This window comes from Pipistrellus hanaki (assembly GCF_964339955.1).
Source record: "Pipistrellus hanaki genome assembly, chromosome: 5".
NCBI lineage: Eukaryota > Metazoa > Chordata > Mammalia > Chiroptera > Vespertilionidae > Pipistrellus > Pipistrellus hanaki.
In genome coordinates, this window is record NC_140507.1 from 75,519,718 (window position 1) to 75,539,930 (window position 20,213).

The 20,213-nt window shown below is 37.5% G+C and overlaps 1 pseudogene across 1 annotated transcript; it reads right to left on the reverse strand.

The window, feature by feature from the left end:
• Window positions 1–1,720: 1,720 nt before the first annotated feature.
• Window positions 1,721–2,721, reverse strand: LOC311622585 (olfactory receptor 7E24-like; annotated as a pseudogene). The gene has a single exon. The product of its transcript is annotated as an olfactory receptor 7E24-like (transcript).
• Window positions 2,722–20,213: the final 17,492 nt, after the last annotated feature.

Consider the following 20,213-nt stretch of genomic DNA (forward strand, 5'->3'; position numbering starts at 1 on the left):
ATCTTTTTTTTTTAAAAAAAAAATAGCTCTTGGTTGTGGGAAACTGTACTCCCAGGCATGCACCTGGATGGCCTAAGATGCATTGTTTCCACAACCCATGACAGCTATTACTCAAGCTCTGCTTATCGAACATCCTGCGGTTGGGACACGGCTGCACAACAGAATGTCTCTGTTGAAGATAAACTATTCTTAACATTTACAGTTTAGTTGCTTAGCTACCCGCTGATGTCCTTGGAGGAAACTCCCTCATTCTCCCTGACTATATCTACATCCTTATACCCTGCAATAAATGAGACTTGATCAGAAAGCCTGTCTTGTCTCCGTCTCTTGTGTCTCTTGTCCCCTCATTCTCACTCCCCCTCTAAAGTCCAAGTTGATTTACCCGTGGGTCGGGGCATAGGTGTCATTCATCTTTTGTATTTTTTAGACTTTATTTTATGTATTTATGCTCTAATCTATATTATTTCCTTTCTTTTACTCACCTTGGGTTCCACTTTTTGTTCTTTTTCTAGTTCCTGTATGTGTAAAGTTAGATTGCTTACTTCTGATTTTTCTTGTTTCTTGAGATAGGTCTGTAATGCTATGAATTTTGTCTTGGGACTGATTTTTGCTGTTTGTTTCCAGGTACCTTTTTGTTTCCTCCCTGATCTCACTGTTAAACCATTCATTGTTTAGTAACATATTATTTAGCATTTGACTTTCTTTGTTTTTCTTTTTTTTCCTTGTGATTGATTTCTAGTTTTATATCATTATGGTCAGAGAAGATTCTTGATATGATTTTAAACTTCTTAAATTTATTGAGACATCTTTTGTTTATTGGTAGTTTTGTTGTTGTTGTTGTTGTTTGTTACTGCTTCAAATTCATTAGTTGTAATCTGTCTATTCAGATTTTTTTTTCCTGATTTCGTTTTGGAAGATTGTACATTTCTAGCAATGTGTTCCATATGCACCAAATTTTAAACATTTATATATAGTAAAGGCCTTTTTAAAAAACAAATATTTATTGTTGAAAGTATTGCATTTGCCCGTTTTTTCTCTATTGCACATACCCCCCTAGACTTCAACACCCTATAGTCCGAGTCTATGGGTTATGCATACATGTATGAATTCATTGGTTGATCTATTCTCCACTCCATCTATCTCCCCCCGACTCTTCCCTGCCTACCTTCTGATGTTTGACAATCCAACTGAATTTAATCATTTAATCATCCCGATAGTCTCTTAAAGCTAGCTTCTAGCTCAGAGTAGGCAAGTGAAATGAACAATCCAAGGACATGGGATAGGCTTAGGTGTCTCTGATTCCACAATCCAGCTCTTGGGTCCACTGGCAGTTACGTCTTCTTGACCAATGCCTCCAGCAGACCCAGTCACCAGTGAATATAGAAAGCGAAGGGTATGCCAATAAAATCCACAACTGAAAACCAGTGAACTGTACCCTTAGGAATTACCTGAATACATAGATTTGACAGATGCAAAATGTGTATGGAAAATACTCTAAAATTATGGGGAAAGATATAAAGTTTAAGTATATAATACAAGAATAGTACATTTCACCAGGATATCAAAATCAATAGGGAGGACCTCTCATTCATTTATTATGATGTACAAAGGATATCAGAATATATTGCAAATTCAATTAAAGACAAATCAAATGAGGTAAAGTTCATATGTGAAGCATGGAGAGGAATGAAAACTATTAGACAAAAAAAGGCCAAATTACTCACTGGTCTACATGTTTGGATTTGTTAGTTTTACCAATCATACTCCAAAAATTATTGCAGAGATATTCACATTGTACTATTCTGCAGTAGAGCCTCCATAGGGCACTCTTAATGTCCCTGTTCCTCAGACTGTAAATGAAAGGATTCAGCATGGGGGTGACTATAGTGTACATGACAGAGGCCACCACATCCTTACTGGTGAAAGGCAATAATGCTGATCCAAGGTAACCTCCAATAGATGTTCCATAAAATAAGCAAACAACTGACAGGTGAGAGCCACAGGTGGAGAAGGCTTTATACTTCCCACCTATCGATGGAACCCTCAGGATGGAGGAAACAATTTTATAGTAAGAGCAAAAGATCCCTGTGAGTGGAACACCACCAAAGATAGCGCCAACAAAATACATGACTATGTCATTGGTAAAAGTGTCAGAGCAGGCAAGGTGAAGGAGCTGAGAAGGATCACAAAAGAAATTAGAAATGTTTACATCCTTGAAGCAGGTAAACTGTAATAACATCAAATTGTGCAGCTGGGACTCCAAAAGGCTCATGAAAAATGACACCGAAACTAAGAAGCAGGAGAGGTATGAATTCATGGTGGCTGAGTAGTGCAGAGGGTGACAGATGGCCACAAACCGGTCATAGGCCATGACAGTCAAAATCATGCCATCCATACATCCAAAAAGGATAAAAGAAGACATCTGTATCAGGCAGCCCCTATAGGAGATGACTCTACTGTGAGTCTGGATGTCCACAATCATCTTGGGAACAGTGGTAGAAATGAAACAGATGTCAACCAAGGACAGGTTGCAGAGGAAGAAGTACATGGGGGTGTGGAGGTGGGAGTCAGAGCTGACAGTCAGGATGATGAGCATGTTCCCCAACACAGCAACCAGGTACATGGACAGGAAGAGCCCAAGAGCAGAGGCTGCAGTTCCAGGTCATCAGAGAGACTCAGGAGGAAGAATTCTGAGACATGTGTTAGATTCTTGAGTTCCATGGGGCTGAGGCACCTCCTAAAAGAGGAAAGATGCTTAGAGTGATGAAACAACTAAGCAGGCAACCAGTGCTGAGTCTATACTTTGGATTCAGTCAAATCAAATAAAGCATTTATACTTAAGGAAAGATGGCAAACTCATTTCCTCAGAGGAATTTTTTTTTCATTTATTTCTTGGGTATTTACTTTTTTCTATATCTACCTATTTTAGAGACCCTAAAGTTAATAGAGTTATTAAAGTCATGAACAAAGTAAATATTCATTTCCTCCTGAAGGACATACATGGAATAAGAAATATCTTTCTCCCTTGAAAGAAATCACTACCACTGGGGAGTAGCTCAGTTGGTTAGAATCATCCTGATACACCAAGGTTGTAGGTTCAGTCCCTAGTCAGGATACATACAAGAGTCAACCAATGAATTCTTAAATAAGTAGAACAACAAATTGATGTTTTATTCTCTTCCTTCTCTCTCTAAAATCAATCAATAAGAAAAAAATATAGTGGCTGACAGGACAGAGGTGAGAAAGAGGAAGTGAGTGTGTGGATGTGTGTATTGTGTGTGTAAGTGAGTGAGGGACAGTTAAATTTCACAGAAGCAGCAGGGGTTCTCAGACCAGGCTCTCTTAGACAAGGAGAGACTGCTACCCCTGTGGGTACTCCCTGGACTGCAAGACTTGGGTATGGCGCTCACGCCATCTTGAAGGGGACAGCAGCCTTTTCTAGGAACTCAGCAGCATCACCACCCAGACATGACATTGACACTGCCCACAACCCAACAGCCACTCCTGCCAAAATCTTGCTACCTTAGCTGTAGACCTGTGGATCCCAGGACTTCCATCTCCAAAGGTGCGCCATTCCCACAGCAGTAAGTGCATCTTCCCCCTCCCCAGTGGGAGAACTCCAGACACCACTATCATGCATTTCCACCTGAACAGACATCCAGGCACACCACTCTGTACACAGAGCCTGGGAGCCACAGGGAGCCCCTGCTGGATTTGATTCTATACATACAAGAGTGCGCTGTCCTTCAGTACAAATTCTGAATTTCCTCTGCCTGAATAACTGCCTGTTATGAATAATCCCAGCTGTGTAACTTTAGCGCAAGGGCCACTCAAAGTGCATCAGAGCTCTGCGGTGGTAAACTCAGCAACACAGAAGAACACATTACTAAAGGGCAGGCACCTGGAGCCCATATATTCACAGGGTCCTCTGGGGAGCTGCTTTGAGCCCCTGCTGGGTGTGATTCTGTACAAAAAAGGGCACGGTGCCCCACAGTAGAAACTGAATTCCCTCCTCCTGGATAATTGCACACATACAACCCTGCTGCTTAACTTCATTGCCAGGGCCCCTCAAAGTGCATCAGAGCTCTGCACCTGCAAACTCATTGCCAGTCCTTGTGCGCATTTTCAACAGTCAGGCACCTTGAGCCCATCTATCCACAGGGTGCTTGTGGAAGCTACTGTGAGCCCTTGCTGGGTCACAAGCAAAGTCTCTTCAAATTCAAGAAGATAGAAGTCACATCAAGCATCTTCTCAGATCACAGTAGCACAAAACTGGAAATCAACTATAATAAAAACAATCTCAAAAAAATCAAACACATGGAGACTAAATAACATGCTATTAAACAATGACTGGGTTACCAAAGAGATCAAAGATGAAATAAAAAACATCATGGCAACAAATGACAAGAAACAATGGACAAACAGGGACACACTCTCCCTGGCAGTAGAAATTCTGAATTCACTCATCCTGGATACCTGCCCAAAAAAGCCTCAATTATGCATCTTCAGTGCCAGGGCGCTTCAGAGTACTTCAGGGCCCCTCGCTGGCAAATGCACCAAGGGTGCACCTGTGATCCTCCACTGGGAGTGTGTGCATATCCACCAAAGGTGCAGCAGCAAACGTTGAGTCTACCCACCCAACAACTACAGATCTCTGGACACCACAGTCATGCTTTTCCAGAATGAAGGCCTCCTGAGACCCATCAACCCAACAGATGGTACCTGGGTGCCACTGTGAGTCCCCACTAGGCATGAGTGATTTTAATCAAAGATGCAAGACTGTAAAAATTGGGATACCCTCCTCCATGGCTGCTGATTTCTAGACACCACAGTTGTGCCGTTCCAGCTCGCAGACCTACATCAAGAGAACCCAAATAGTTCAAGTAGAGAACTATACTAGATCACCAAGCCCAGAAGACCTGAGAGATCACACCAGTAGCACCATCCCCAAAAGAACCTGAGTATCAAAGCAATTGGACCTACAATTAAAACGTTACAGCAAAACATGGGAAAACAAAAAAAAAAAGCGATCCCCAAAGGAAAGAAAAATAGGAATCACCAGAAAGGGAGTTAAATGAAATTGAGGCTAGCAGCATATCAGAGAAAGAATTCAGAGTAATGGCTATAAGGATGTTTAAATGGCTGGATGACAAATACAACTCAATGACAAATACACACAACTCAATGAGAACTATAAGTAGCTGAATGAGAAAGCCACCAACATGAAAAGGAACCAAGGGGAGATGAACAATGACATAGCTGCAATAAAGAACACATTGGAAGGCTTGAACACATTAGAAGGGGCTGAGGACCACATCAGCGAATTAGAAGACAAGTTGGGCAAAAACACACAAACACAGCAGCAACTGAAAAGAAGACTTAAAAAGCAAGAGGAGAGCCTAAGGGAGCTTTGGGACAGCACAAAATGAAACAACATTCGCTTAAAGGACTACCAGAAGCAGAAGAAGAGAAGCAAGGAATAGAAAACCTGTTTGAAGAAATAATGACAGATAACTTCCCTGATATTGGCAAGAAAAAAACTATGCAAGTCCAAGAAGTACATAGATTCCCAAACAAGTTGAACCCCAAAAGACTGACACCAAGACACATTATAATTAAATTGTTGAAACTAACTATAAAGTAAGAATCTTAAAGGCTGTCACAGAGAGACAGAAAGTTACAACAAAGGATCTCCTATTAGAATATCAACTGATTTCTCAACAGAAACACACTAGGCCAGAAGGTAATGGAGTTAAATATATACAAAGTGAAGCAAAGTAAGGGACTAAGTCAAAGAATACTATACCCAGCAAGGCTATCATTCAAAATTGAAAGTGGAATCAGAAGCTTCACAGACAAAAAAGGACTAAGGGAGATTATTACCAGCAAACCAGCAATGCAAGAAATGCTAAAGGGTCTGCTGTAAAAAGAAGAAATAGCCGAAGCCAGTTTGGCTCAGTGGTAGAGCGTCGGTCTGCGGACTGAAAGGTCCCGGGTTTGATTCTGGTCGAGGGCATGTACATTGGTTGTGGGCACATCCTCGGTAGGGGGTGTGCAAGAGGCAGCTGGTCGATGTTTCTCTCTCATTGACATTTCTAGCTCTCTATCTCTCTCTCTTCCTCTCTGTTAAAAATCAATAAAATATATTTTTAAAATTAAATAAATAAAATAAATAAATAAATATAAAGAAGAAATAGAAAGTGAAGAAGAAACACAGGGGTAAAGAATAAAAATGGAGTCAAACAATATGTATCAATAATAACATTAAGTATAAATGGATTAAATATCCCAATCAAAGGACATATGGTAATGGATTGGATAAGAGAACAAGATGCATATATCTGCTGTCTTCAGGAAACACATCTGAAAAGAAAAAATAATAATAAAAGCACACAGACTGATGGTAAAGGAACGGAAAAAGGTTTTTCAGGTGAATGGAAATTTAAAAAAAAAAAAAAAAAAAAAAAAAAAAGCTAGGGTATCAGTACTTATATCTGACAAATTAGATCTCAAAGTGAGATATGGAAGGCCACTTTATAATACTAAAGAGAGCAATCTAACAAGAAAAAATAACTCTGGTAAACATATATGCACCCAATACAAGAGCATCATAATATATTAAAAAACAAAACAAAAAAACTCCTGCAGGATATCAAGGGAGAGAATGACAGCAATACAAACATAGTAGGGTACCTTCATACCCCACTATCACCATAGGACAAATCCTCTTAACAAAAAATCAGCAAAGAAACATCAATCCTGAATCACTCACTAGATCAGATGAAATAAATTGACATCTTCAGAACATTTCATCCCAAAGCCACAGAATATACATTCTTCTTGAGAAAATTGGACAGATACATGAAAAAAAATGAAACTAGACCCCTAAACTTACACCATACACAAAAATAAATTCAAAATGGATAAAGGACATAAACATAAACATAAGATCAGAAACCATAAAAATACTAGAGAAATCCACAGGCAGAGAAATCTCACAAAGATATTGAAGCAATTTTTTCACCAATACCACTTCTGGGGCAATGGAAACTAAAGAGAAAATAAACAAATGGGACTACATCAAATAGAAAGCTTTTGCACAGCAAAAGAAACCATCACCAAAACAACAAGAAAGCCCACTAAGTGGGAGAACATATTTGCAAACCTTATCATTGATAAAGGTTTAATCTCCAACATTTACAGGGACCTCATACAACTTAATAAATGGAAGATAAATGATCCAATAAAAAAAATGGGCAATGGACCTAAATAGAAACTTTTTTAAACAAGACAGAAGGTAGACCAAAATACATATGAAAACATGCTCAATGTCTCTAATTATCCCAGAGATGCAAATCAAAACCACTATGCAGTACCATCTCACACATGTCAGAAGAGCTATCATCAACAAATCAACAAACGACAAGTGCTGGCAAGGATGTGGAGAAAAAGGAACCTTCGTGCACTGCTGGTGAGAATGCAGACTGGAACAAGACAAGGCGGAGAACAGTATAGAATTTCCTCAAAAAACTAAAAATAAAACTCCCAATTGACCCAGTAGTTCCACTTCTAGGAATATATCCCAAGAAACTAGAAACACCAATCAGAAAGGATATATGCACTCCTATATATATAGCGGCACAATTCACCACAGCTAAGATTTGGAAACAGCCTAAATGCCCATCAGCAGATGAGTGGATTAGAAAACCATGGTACATCTACACAATGGAATACTAGGCTGCTATAAAAAAAAAAAAAAGAATCAATTCCTACCATTTGCAGCAGCATGAATGGAACTGGAAAGAATTATGCTAAGTGAAATAAGCCAGGCAATGAAAGAAAAGTATCACATGATCTCACTCATTTATGGAAAATAAAGAACATTATAACCTGATGAACATAAAGCTAGATACAAAGGCAGTAATGCATGGAACAGACTGTCAAATTACAACGGGAAGGCTGGGGCATGTTGACGAGAGGAGTAAAGGGTCAACAGAAGGATTTGTATGCATGCATATAAGCACAGTCAATGGACACGAGACAGTGGGAGGATGGGATGAGGGCATGCAACAGGGGATAGGGGAGGCTGGGGGAAGGTCAACAGAGGAAAAAAGGAGATATATGCACTACTATATGTAATACTTTAAACAATAAAATTAAATTTAAATAAATAAAATCAATCATTAAATTTTATTTAAAATTACTCCAGTTCAAAGACAATGGGAATCAAATATACCTTAATTTACCAAAATACTGTGCCAATAGTGTCTAAATTTGAAATATTTATACATGTTTTTATCATTACCAGTATTCTAAATTAAAGTCAAATGCAATTAATCACTTTGAATTTTTCTATGACAGTTATCATCCTGACTTTTTATTATCACTTGTTTTCCCCAATATCCATACTCAATGGAAATAAGTGCTCACTCAAATATTTTTTATATATTTTTATTGATTGCAGAGAGGAAGGGAGAGAAATATAAACATCAATGAGAGAAAATCATTGCTTGGCTACCTCCTGCAGGCCCCCTACTTGGGCTGGGCGGGGGGGGGGGGGGGAGATTGAGCTGGCAAGCATAACAAGTGCCCTTGGTAGGTATCCAACCTGGGACCCTTTAGTTTGCAGGCCAATACTCTATTCACTGAGCCAAAGGGGCTAAGGCTTTGTTTTCTTTTAAAAGTCTTTTCATAGTGATTGTACCTGTCTACATTCCCACCCTCTCCAACACTTCTTATTGCTCCTTCTGCTAATAATGGGTACTCTAGCAGGCATAAGGTGGTAGGTCATTGTAGTTTTAATTTGTATTTCCCTAATTGCTACTGAGGTTAAACATCTTTTCATATATCTATTGGTTATTGGGATAGGTGAATTTTCAGGTCCTCTACTTACTTACTTTTTGATTGGATTGTTTGTTTGGTGTTGAGCTTTATGAATTTTTCATGTATTTTGGAAAGTAAACCTTTGCAAATACATAATTTTGAGTTTGGAGCTACTTTTATTGGAGCTACTTTTTGCAAATATCATCTCCAATCTGGCTGGCTATTTGTTTTGTTGTTAGTTTTTTTGAGGGTTTTTTTTTTTTTTTTTTTTTTTTTTTTTTTGCTGTGCAGAAGCATTTTAGTTTTATATAGTTCCATTCAATTATTTTTGCCTTTACTTCCCTTGTCTTTGTTGTCAAGTTCATAAAATGAACTCTATGGCCAAGGTCCATAGATTTTCTTCTATGTAATTATTGATTGGGGTCTTGTACTTAGGTCTATGATCCTTTTTAAATTCATTTTTTGTACATAAAGACGAACTGTAATTCAGTTTAATTCATTTGCATGTGGCTTTTCAGTTTCCCCAACAACATTTATTGAAGAAACTATCTTTATCCCATTGTGTGTTTCCAGCTCCTTTGTCAAAAATTATCTGTCCATCTGAAACCAGTTTGGCTCAGTGGATAGAGCTTTGGCCTGTGGACAGAAAGATCCGTGGTTCGATTCCGGTCAAGGGCATGTACCTTGGTTGTTGACACATCCCGAGTAGGGGATGTGCAAGAGGCAGCTGATCAATGATTCCCTCTCATCGATGTTTCTAACTCTCTGTTTCTCTTCCTCTCTGTAAAAAATCAATAAAAATATATTTTAAAAATTATCTGTCCATATATAGACTGATACATCCACTATGGAATCCAATAGTCAAAATAATTAAGAATAGAGCTACCAGATGTCCCAGCAATCCCTCTCCTGAGTATATAACCAAAAAATAAAATCATGTATTTGCAAATATACATGCACCTCTATGTTCATTGCAGCATTATTCAAAGTGGCCAAAACATAGAAAAAACCAGTGTCCTGTGATAAAAGTCTAGATAAAGAAGATGTGATACACATGCACAATAGAACACTATTCAGCCATAAGAGAGAATGAAATAATGCCATTTGCAACAACATGGATGGACCCTGAGAACATCATGCCAAGTGAAATAAATCAGAAAAAGCTAAGATCTGTATGATTTCAATCATGTGTGAGATATAAAACTGAAACGTGTGAACACATACAGCAGTATGGTGATTGCCAGAGAGAAGGAGGTGGGGAAAGAAGGGAGTTCTAATATGTGGTGAAAGAAGATGATTTTATTTGGGTGATGGGTACAACATGCAATATACAGATTTTATAACATAGAAACCGACATCTGAAACCTATATGTTCATGTTGATCAATGTCACCCCAATCAATTTAATAAATAAGCATTTTTAAAGAGGCAAAAATGTATTTTCAAATATTAATCCTACACCTAGGCTTTACAGGCAGGTTATTTATATCACAGTATACAATCTCAGGGAGTTTTGTGTTTGAAACTGCTCTTTGCTTTGTTTTTCTCCATGATGTAGTAACTAGATTAAAGTGTTTAAACATGCTTCTAATTCTAAAATTTGTGAAGCATTCTTTTCTCATCAAATCAGCCATCTTATTTACAGTTTGGGGTTTTACACCCAAGGAAAGTCCCAAAGCTATGTCTAAAACTCGGGCTTTTTAAAACTATTTGAGAATTTTTATTTCAATCCTTCCTACTAACAGGAATTACTAGTACAATTCTCTTTAAACCAGCTCCCTGGAGACAACTTGCATCTCTCTTTCTCCTGGCAGGTAGCAAAATGATTTAATTTGAGAAAAATGCAAAAGCTGAACAAACTATCTTTATTCCATCCTGTGTTAAAATAACATAACAAAAGCCTGGGCAGTTTCTATGTTTATAAAATGGGAATTAAAATGGAACCTACTTTATAGGTTGCAAGAAATTAAATTAAATTAATATCAACCAGTGACTCCCACTTCTGATGGACCATTATAATTACCTATGGATCTTTTAAAATATACTGATGCCCTCGCTGCAGCCTTGAATTGGGGGTTAAATAAGAATTCCTATGTGTGAGTCTGATGGTGATTCTAATGTACAACCAAGTTGAGAATCATTGTGTTTGAACATTTCCAGGCACTTAGCAAATGTTTCATTAATGTTATCTATTATTATCAGTATACCCACTCACCATATTTAAAATGTGACCATTCAGTAATATTTGCTTCAGAACTTATATTTTATACAGATTTGAAATATTACCAATAAAATTTCAGTTTTGTTTGTATCCCATTCCCTGTGCACCTGTCCCACAAATTAAACCATTGTCAGTGAATTTGGTGGGTATATATTCTTGACAATGCTACTGTAGTGTTAGGATTAATTTTGTACTCATAAATAGTCTTCCTGAAAATTTAGTTGTAAAGTATCATACTACACATGTTATCCCTGTAATGTTTTCATTTAAACTTCATATTTTTAAAAAATACTTCATAGATTAAATATTTGTAAAGTACATGCATCTAGTTTAAACATTTAAGCTAATGTCAGAGGAATAGAGACTATTTTTAATTTATTATAATGACAATCATATGAAAATTGTTTTACCTGTCCAAATCACACAAGTGAGAAGGTTTATAAAATAGATATGTGTGAAGTATAATTGCCAGCATTGTAAAAATCAGTGCACATTGAATTTTACAATTAGTTGCCTAAATTTTTCTTCAATAAAAACAATCAAACACGATCAATTACCTGCTCTTATTGCTGAGATATAGAACCAGGATGCCCCAAAATCTGTCTCATAATAGCTTTTCATAACATTTCACATTAAATTCTCAACTTGTAGAGAAAATAATGCTTGCATATCTTAGATTTCCTAAGTGAGAAGGAAAAATAATTACTATTTATAGAAAACCCTATAAACCACTATATATATTGCATAAGGACCCCTCTGAATCACTCAGTCCATCCCCTAATTCACAGATGACCTCACTGAGTCCCAATAGGAGAAATCAATTATTTTGCATCTGTTTACTCATCTTAGACAAAACAGACTTGAGAAAAAATATAATTGTTCAGGTCTAGTGGATGGGAGAGAGTCCTGAGCCAGGATTCAGGAGATGAAAGTTTGAGTCCCACTTCTTTCACTCAATAAATTTAGAGTGTGTGCGGATACTTCAACCTCTCGCTGATGGCATTTTTTACCTGCAAATGGAGAGACTAATACCCCCAGAAGTTTGGTAATTAATATATTCAGTTATTGCATTTTAATCAGAATTAAATTATCCTTGCAGTAGCAGGTTATTAATATGTTTAATCTCAAGAAATATTCAATTATTTTTAATTTAATTATATGGCAGAGAGGCCAAAGCCTTCATTGTCCCTTGAACATGGAATGACTTGGCATCCTAAAAGTGTCTCAGTTCATGAAGTAAGATTAATCCATCCTTTCCTGCCCTTTGAAATTGTTCCATATTTAAAATTAACAGAATGTTTTAGCAATTGAATGATGTATGTCTTACAAAAGGAAATAATAGGTACCTAGGAAGTTCATGTCATAGATATACATAGTCCCAATTGCATCGTGTCTCTAGTCCTATGGAATATTGCTGAACGGGATGAAAGGACAGGCAGAAAAGCACCCAGTGGGTGGAAGACTTTTTGCCTACTTTGTGCTGGTGTAAACTAAGGATCTAGTTGATGTTTAACAGAAATGTTTTTGTTGTTGTTTTTATTGGCTACTCTGTGTCAAAGACAGGATAGGCTCTGAGGAATCACAAATTAATGAGATTCATCCATTTCCCTTCATTCACTCAGTATCTACTTGTACAAGGACTAAATTAAATGGCCTGTCAGAGCCCTAACTGCTTTGACTCAGTGGATAAAGCATCAGCCTGTGGACTGAAGTGCACCAGATTCAATACCAGTCAAGGGCACATGTCAGGGTTGCAGGCTTGATCCCCAGGAGAGGGTGTGCAGGAGGCAGCAAATAAATGATTCTATCTCATTATGGATATTTCTAACTCTCCCTCTTCTTTCCTCTCTGAAATCAATAAAAAAAAAAATTTTAAATGTCCTATCAGAGATCCAGGTAACCTCATACTTTCAAATCACAGGATATTTTAATCAAAGTGCATAAAGCTATTAACAATGATATTTGAAATGTATTGTTCCTTTCTCTATACACACATCACATATATAATTGCATATGTACATTCCATCATATTGTTTCATTCTTCATACCAAAAGTACAGCTAAGATCCATCTTTTAACTGAGTTCAACTTCCTAATAATAGAACTCAAGACCCTTAATTTATGTCTCTTCTGGAGCCTGAGAGGGCTAAAGTATAGTAATGAAGGAGAAAGAAGACAGTTTAAGGAGTGGGGGGCAGGAGCAAGATCTGCCCTAAATTATAATCTGCTCATTTTTCTATGATTTCCACTTTGAGATGAGCTAGCCTGCTTTTCATCAGTGCAGCAAGGGGCATCCATTGCTCTCTGCTGGGGTCTACCAGGAACCCCCAAAGGAAAGAGGACAGTGAACATGGTTTCTCTCCCTGCAGTGACCTGTCAAGTTAAAGGTTGGGTTGGAAGCAGAGAATAGTGTTATGTGTTCTGTGTCTACAGTCTGGATGCCTGGATTCAAACCTGAATTCACTCCTATTTTACCACTTAATGGAGTACAAGTTATATTTAAATGCTGTGCTCCTTTGTTCATTTGTAAAATGGTGATCATGTGCATTCCTTTTTCTTGGGGATGATTATGCAAATTAAATGAAACAAGTTGTCCAACTCAGAGCCTGGCTCTTAGGAAGTCCTCAGTGACCATTCATGATATCTGGCTTACTGTCTTCATCATCCTCCTCCTACTCATCATCATCATCATCAACACCTCATATTTTGGAGTACTTAGGGGACATTTATTGTTATTTATTTGATTGTTTATTTATTGATTTATGGTTAAAGCTAACTCAAGGATATTTTTACATTGATTTTTAGAGAGATAAATGGGAGATGGAGAGACAGAGAAACATCGATGTGAGAGACATGTCAATTGGTTACCTCCTGCACACTCCCCAATCTGGGCCAGGGAAGCTGCAACCAAGGTGCATGCCTTGACTAAAATCTAAACCAGGGCCCGTCTGTCCACAGGCCAATGCTCTATCCACTGAGCCAAATCAGATAGGGCTTAGGCGATAGTATAGAGAGGCCTGTTTCCTGCATCATTGGGGGTTATTTCTATGGGAATTAAAACTATTGTAAGAGGAAAGCAGAACTCTGAATGAAAGTTCTTTGACCACCACCAGAACCAAGAACATAAACTTCATAATGCTTAGAATAGAAACTGCATTTTGGTATCCTACACCAAATGTCCTGCTTCCCCTGCAAATAAGAAAACATGCTCCCAAGCCCGCCCCCCTGCCACCTCACTCCATTCTCTCCCAAGGCACTCACTGGGATGGGTTGCCATTCTGCTGATGCCTGACCAAGGAGGGCCAGCCCTCTTCTGCCTGGTGAGCAATCATGGCTGAGGCTCGGGCCAGACCTCCTGATTCAGATTATTATTCTGAAAGGAAGAGGCACAGGTGTGAAGCCAGCTAGACAGGGACTGGAAACTGAAAGGCTGGAGACACAGACTAATTATTTATGGTAGTATGGCCTTGAGCACTCAATGCACAGTCTTCTTAATTAACCAAATGGGTCCATGAGCTCTATTCCCTGAAGACTTCCCAATCTTAGAGAACCACAGGAAGAAAAAGTCAGTGTCCTTTGTCCAGCTCAATTACTTCTGAGCCCTATGCCATCCCAGGGGGAAGTTCACTTGCCTAAGTATACTCACCTTTCCTAAAGGAAGACTCTCCTTGTACATATTAGATTTATTATTAACACTTAAAAACTCAGTTGCTGCCTTGGCCAGTGTGGCTCAGTTGGTTACATGTCATTGCATACATTGAAAGATTGCTAGTTTGATCCCTGGAATTGATGCCTGGGTTGCAGGCTCAATCCCCATTAGGGGGTGTGCAAGAAGCAATTTATTGATGTTTGGCTCTCACATCAATGTTTTTCTTGCCCCTCTCTCTTACCCTCTCTCTAAAAATTAATTAAAATTTTTAAATCTCACTTGCAATTTTGATTTTCTGAAATGTATTTCCCATGCTAGAATATGAAAATATTTCCATATTTGAACATGTTTATGTCTGCAAGTAGAGCTTCATGCTTTTTTTAATATGAGTTCTCATTTCTTATGGAGTTCATTCCTTGGTAATTTTTTTTGTTGCTAATATAAGTAATATCATTGTTTTCATTTATTGTTAATTGACTTGTATTGGCATATTAGAACACAATTAAATTTTATATTTCCATTATCTAGCACTCTCCTTTTTGTTTTATTGTTAACAGTATTATAGAGTTCATTCATTTTCCACCACTTTGCTTCTCTCCAACCAGCCCCATTCTACCCCAGGCATTCACCATATTTTTGTCTGTGTTCACAGGCTAAGCATATACACACATATGCTTTTTGGTTAATCTAGTCCAGTCCTCCAGCCTCCCCTCTGAGATCTGTCATTCTATTGCATGTATCCATGCTTCTAGTCCTATTTGTTCATCAGTTTATTTGGTTAATTAGATTTCATATATAAGTGAGATCATGTGATACCTGTTTCTTTCTTTCTTTCTTTCTTTCTTTCTTTCTTTCTTTCTTTCTTTCTTTCTTTCTTTCTTTCTGAAATGGCTTATTTCACTTAGCATAATAATATCCAGATTGATCCATGTTGTTTCAAGAATTGGAGCTTCTTCTTTTATACAGCCACATATTATTTCTCTGTGTAAATGTATCACAGCTTTTTTATCCAGTCATCTGCTGATGGGCATTTGGGCTGTTTTCAGGTATTAGCCATTGTAAATAATTCTAGTATGAACATAAGGGTGCATATATTCTTTCTGATGGGTGTTTCAGAAACCTAGGGATATATTTCCAGCAGTGGGATTGCTGGGGCAAACAACAGTTTCATTTTTAATTTTTTGAAGAAACTCTATACTGTTTTCCACAGTGGCTGTACCAGTCTGCAGTCCCACCAGCAGTGTACTAGGGTTCTCTTTTCTCCGCATCTTCATCAGCACTGTTATTTATTGATTTATTGATGATAGCCATTCTGGAAGGTGTGAGGTGATACTCCATTGCAGTTTTAACTTTTCATCTCTCTGAGAATTAGTGACATTGAGCATGTTTTCATTGGCCTATAAATAATGTATGTCTTCTTTGGAGAAGTGTCTCTTTAGGTCTCTATCTACATTTTTCATTTATCTTTATTGTTAAAAATATATCAGATGTCCTATCTCTATACCCCCAGTTCACCCCTTACACACTGCTTCAGCTCCCATTTGTATTCCTAGTGTTGAGTTGTATAAGTACTTTAAATATTTTGGAATTGAACCCCTTATCAGATGTATCATTGGCGAATATGTTCTCTCATACAGTGGTTTCCCGTTTAATTTGCTGATGTTTTCTTTTTGCAGTGCAGAAGTTTTTAGTTTGATGTAGTCCCGTTTGTTTATTTTTTTTCTTTGCTTCTCTTGGCCTAGGAGATCTATAAGAATAAATACTACTATGTGAGGTGCCTGAGATTTAACTGCCTGTTTACCTCTATGATTTTTTATGGCTTTATAACTTACATTTAAATATTTTATCCATTTTGCCGAAACCGGTTTGGCTCAATGGATAGAGCGTCTGCTTGGAGACTGAAAGGTCCCGGGTTCGATTCCAGTCAAGGGCATGTACCTTGGTTGCGGGCATATCCCCAGTAGGGGGTGTGCAAGAGGCAGCTGATCGATGACTCTCTCCCATCGATGTTTCTAACTCTCTATCTCTCTCCCTTCCTCTCTGTATAAAAACAATAAAATAGATTTAAAATAAATAAATAAATAAATATTTTATCCGTTTCGAGTTTATTATTGTGTATAATCTGGTAGTCTTGTTTCTTCCTTTCTTTCTTTTTCTCTCTCTATTTCTATTTATTTATTTATTCATTTATTTTGTATGTACCTGTCCAATTTCCCAATACCTTTCATTGAAGAGGTAGTCTTTATTCTGTTGTATGATTTTGCCTATTTTGTCAAATATAAGTTAACTGTAGAGATGTGGGTTGATTTCAGAACTCTATGTTTTGTATGGCATTGTAATATAGTTTGATATCTGGTATTGTGATCTGTCCAACTTTGTCCTTTCTTAAGATTCCTGCAGCTATTTGGGGTATTTTGTTTCCATATAAATTTTTTGAATATTTGTTCTAGATCCATGAAATATACCATTGGTATTTTACTAGGAATTGAATCTATTGTTTGCTTTGAGTAGTATGGACATTTTTATAATGTTAATTCTTCTGATCCATGAATACAGTGTATGCTTCCACTTGTTTGTATCTTCCTCTGTTTCTTTTTTCAATATCCTATACTTTTCTGTATACAAGTCTAAACTTAAACTTTGGTTAAGTTTACTCCTTGGTACCTTATTTTTTTTGTTGTTGCAATGATAAATGGGATTGTCTTTTTATTTTCTGACAGTTTGTTATTGTGTATAAAAATGTCATTGATTTCTAGATATTAATATTGTATCATGATACTTTGACAAATTCATTTTTTAAATCTAATACAATAGTTCTTGGTGGAGTCCTTAGTGTTTTCTATGTATAGTATCAGGTCATCTACAAATAATGACAATTTTACTTCTTCCTTTTATTTATTCATTTATTTTGTGTGTGTGATTGCTATAGCTAGTACAACCAGTACTATGTTAAATAAGAGTGGTGAAAGTGGACAACCCTCTCTTGCTCCTGATCTTAAGTGAAACACTTTTTGTTTTCTGCCCATTGAGTATGATGTTGGCTCTAGGTTTTTCTCATGTGGTCTTTATTATATTGAGGTATGGTCCCTGTATGCCCACTTTGCTGTGATTTTTTTTTATCATAAATGGGTTTTGTATTTTGTCAAGTGCTTTTCCTGTATCTATTGATAAGATCTTGTGTTTTTAACCTTCATTTCATTTAAATGATGTATCACATTTATTTCGTTGCAAATATTTTACCAACCTTGCATCCCTGTAATAAATCCCACTTGATCATGGTGTGTGATCCTTTTCATGTATTGCTGAATCCTAGTTCCTAATATTTTGTTGAGGATTTAACATCTATATCCATCAGGGATATTGACCTATAGTTTTCTTTCTGTGTAGTGGCTTTATCTGGATTTGCAATTAGGATAATGCTGGCCTCATAAAAACAGCTTGGAAGTCTTCCTTCCTCTTGAGTTTCTTGCAAGAGTTTCAAAAGCATAGATATTAGTTCCTCTTTCAATTTCATTAGTTGTTATTGGCCTATTTAGGTTCTCTGATTCTTACTAGTTGAGTTCTGAAAAATTGTATGTGTCTAGGAATTTGTCCATTTTGCCCAGGTCATGGTTTCTTATTCATTCGGTTACGGTGTCTTTTAATTTAATAAATCTTTATTGTTTATATAAATTATTACAATTGTTTCTCCTTTTTCCCGCCATAGCTCCCCTCCAGCCAGTTCCCACTTCACCCTCTGCCCTTAACTTCCCATGCTGCCCTATTCCAGAGGTATGTGATTTTTTACCAGTCTCTTCTCATATCCCCCACGCCACTTTCCCCCTTAGACTTATCATTCCATTCCCATTCTATGCCCCTGATTCTATTATATTCACCAGTTTATTCTGTTCCTCAGATTTTTAATTCACTTGATTTTTAGATTCACTGTTGATATATATGTATTTGTGGTTCATAATTTTATCTTTACATTTTTCTTCTTCCTCCTCTTCTTAAAGAATACCTTTCAGCATTTCATATAATACTGGATGGTGGTGATGAACTCCTTTAGCTTTTTCTTATCTGAGAAGCTCTTTATCTGACCTTCAATTCTGAATGATAACTTTGCTGGGTAGAGTAATCTTGTTTGTAGTTTCTTGCCATTCATCACTTTGAATATTTCTTGCCACTCCCTCTGTCATGCATAGTTTCTGTTGTGAAATCAGCTAGAAAACGTATTGGTGCTTCCCTTGTAGGTAATTAACTGTTTTTCTCATGCTGCTTTTAATATTCTCTTTTTGTCTTTTGCCCTTGGCATTTTAATTATGATGTGTCTTGATGTTGTCTTCTTTGGATATTTTTGTTGGGGTTCTCTGTGCTTCCTGAACTTGTAAGTCAATTTCTTTCACCAGGTAGGGGAAGTTTTGGGTCATTATTTCTTCGACTAGGTTTTTAGTATCTTATGCTCTTTCTTCTTATGGCGTCCTCATAATTCTGATGTTGGTATGCTTGAAGTTGTCCCAGAGGCTTCTTATACTATCTTCAAATTTTTTCTTCTTTTTTTTCTTTTTGCTTTAGTGATTGAGTGTTTTTTGCTTCTTTGTATTTCAAATCTTTGACTTAATTCTTGCATTCCTCTAGTCTGCTGTTGGTTCTCTGTATAATATTTTTTACTTCAGTCAGTGTATTTTTAATTTATAGTTGGTCCTTTTTCATATCCCCAAGGGTCTCATTAAATTTATCAGCCTTTTCTAGGAAATTCTTGGCAAACCTTATAACCATGGTTTTAAACTCAATTCCATTTCTTTGTTTTCCTCCATTTCTTTCACTGGTGATCTGGTTCTTTCTCTCTGCATTTTCACTGCGTCCCTGAGTTGGTAGGGTGGCTTTGTGTACTAGGTGTCCTACATGGGCCAGTGGTTCAGCCTCCCAATTACCTGAGGTGGACATTCTTGGTGTACCCCTTTGTGGACTCTGTGTACAGCCTTGTTGTAGTTAAGTCTTGATTGTTGTTGGTGTCACTGGGAGGAATTGACCTCCAGGCCAGTTGGCTGTGAGGATCCCCTGTGTCTATAATAGAAGAACTGATGGCTGAAGTCACCCTTAATGGGACAGGATATGTTTCAGTGGAGCTTTGGTGCTCACTGAGTTTTCCTCTTGAATGTGTCACTTAAGGATGTGAGTAGATGAAATCTGGTGTCATCTTACACTGACCACTAGATATACTAGATTCTGGATCTCTAATGGGATGCAGGTCAGCTATTATCTGAGGCCACCCATCAGGAGCTATAGTGAGAACTACAGTTTTTTACTATTTGCTTGGTATTTGGAGGTTTTGAAGCTGTCTGACCAGAGCTCCAGTTTGTTTGGTTAAGCAGCAATAGGGAAGGCCATGTATATGCAAAAGCCATTGCCTGAACTGGAGTGGATTTGTAGATTGTGGGGCGGGGTCTCAGGGAGTCACCAGGCTAGGGTGCGGCAAACATTGATGGCTGCCAGTTAGCCATCTATTTGTCTCTGTGTTTCCAAGTCCCCACATCATCCCA